General features: G+C 43.3%; 1 pseudogene; it reads left to right on the top strand.

Moving 5' to 3' along the window:
* Positions 1-277: 277 nt before the first annotated feature.
* On the top strand, positions 278-1,465 carry LOC148047000 (uncharacterized; annotated as a pseudogene).
* The last annotated feature ends 492 nt before the right edge of the window (positions 1,466-1,957 follow it).

The raw sequence follows: 1,957 nt of genomic DNA, 5'->3' as shown, positions 1-1,957 counted from the left end.
CAGAAAAGCCGCCACCGCCAGAAAGCATGGAGGGTGGGAAACTCTGGGATCCCCCGTCAGACACAAGCAGCACCCCAAAAGATCACAAAAGAACCCATGAATGCTCAGAGTGTGGGAAATCTTTTAGTCTCCACTCCCTCCTTTTGACCCACAGGGAGGTCCATGTGGGAAGTAGATCCAGTCAAGGTTTGGAAGAAGAGAAATCCTTCTCTGGAAAAGCCAAAGTTCTCAGAAGATCCCTGAGACTAAAACCCTATAAATGTGAGACTTGTGACTTATGCTTTCGGCAAAAGTCATACCTTCGTGCACATCAGAAAATCCACACTGGAAAGAAACCTCATCAATGTCTGGAATGTGGGAAATTTTTCCGTAAAAAAGCCTATCTCAGAAAGCACGAGAGCATTCACACCAAACCTTACAAGTGTTGGGAATGTGGGAAGAGCTATTCTCAGGAGTCAGATCTTCAGCGCCATAAAAAGATTCATTTGGGAATAAAGCCTTACAAATGCTTTGAGTGTGGCAACGGTTTTACCCTGAGTTCATCTCTTCGCAGTCATTTGAAAATACACACAGGGGAGAAAAACGAAAAGTGCCTCGAATGTGGGAAATGTTTTATCCATAAATCATCCCTGGTGCGACATCAGAGAATTCACACCGGAGAGAAACCCTATGAATGCCCAGAATGTGAGAGACGATTTGTGGATTCTTCTCACCTTCGTATGCACCAGAAGAGGCATGACGGGGGGAAAACCTATCAATGTGGGGAGTGTGGGAAACAGTTTCTTACACAAGGAGAGGTCCAGGTTCATGAGAGGAGCCACACGGGGGAGAAGATATTCAAATGCGGGAAGTGTGGGAAAAGTTACCCTACACAACGAGAGATCCAGGTTCATGAGAGGAGCCACACGGGGGAGAAGCCGTTCAGATGTGAGGAGTGTGGGAAATGCTTCTTCCGAAAACACCACCTTGAAAGCCATCAGAGCATCCACACGGGAGAGAAGCCTTACAGATGCGTAGAATGTGGAAAAGGCTTTCGATTCGTGGGAGAGCTTTCGATACATCATAAAACCCACGCAGGGGAGATGCCATATCAATGCAACGAATGTGGAAGCTTTTATATTTCCATATCAGCCTTTAGAAGTCACGTGGAGAGTCACACAGAGGAAAAAACTACACATGTTTAGACTGTGGGAAAGCATTTGCTCATTAATTTTCACTTAAGAGTTCATAGCCGAATCCATAAGGAGGGAAACCTCACAAATGCTCAGAGTATGATAAATGTTTTTCACGGAAAGATTTTCTTGTGCTGCATCAATGAATCCACACTGGGAAGAAAAAAGTCTGCAATGTGGGAAATGTTTTGCCCAACCTTCAGAACTTTGCAGTCCCACCAGAAATCAGTCAGGAGACTGGCATCACAAGTGTGCAGAGTGTGAGAAACCTTTTCATTGTAAATCAGAACTAAAAATGTACCAGAAAGTCCATAGCAGAGATAAATCTGTTCAGTTGGGAACAAGGTGGAAACTTTTTTTCCCCAAAAATCACACCTTACCGTTCATCAGCAATTTCACAGTGACAGGAGGGAAATCCTACAATTATTTGGTATTAGGAGTGTGAGGGTGTTTTGCTGACAAAGCTGAATTAGTAACTTACCACCATGATGTCACAAAAGACCTACGAGGGTTTGGAGATTATATATAATGTTTTGCAGAGTATAGATAGTCCTCAAGTTATGTCCATAACTGGGAATGGATTTCCAGTCATCAATCAAAGCACACAGGTGTTTTTGTTAATTCTTACTAGAGCTTTGTTGATTCATGAGGAGAACCGGAGATTCAGAAAGGAGAAAAATGGGATGAGGCTTGAATGAAGATCCATCTGGTTTTTTATTTGGAGATAAATTATAGAGGTGGTTCTTTTAGGGTTGAAGTTGAATTTGCTGGCTGAGGATGAAGAG

This window comes from Thamnophis sirtalis, unplaced genomic scaffold (assembly GCF_051295495.1).
Source record: "Thamnophis sirtalis isolate CommonGarterSnake01/CBP01778 unplaced genomic scaffold, rThaSir2_p1.2 scaffold_3, whole genome shotgun sequence".
Classification (NCBI taxonomy): Eukaryota; Metazoa; Chordata; class Lepidosauria; order Squamata; family Natricidae; genus Thamnophis; species Thamnophis sirtalis.
Note: the sequence above shows the minus strand (reverse complement) of the source record. Positions and strands in the feature narration are given on the sequence as shown.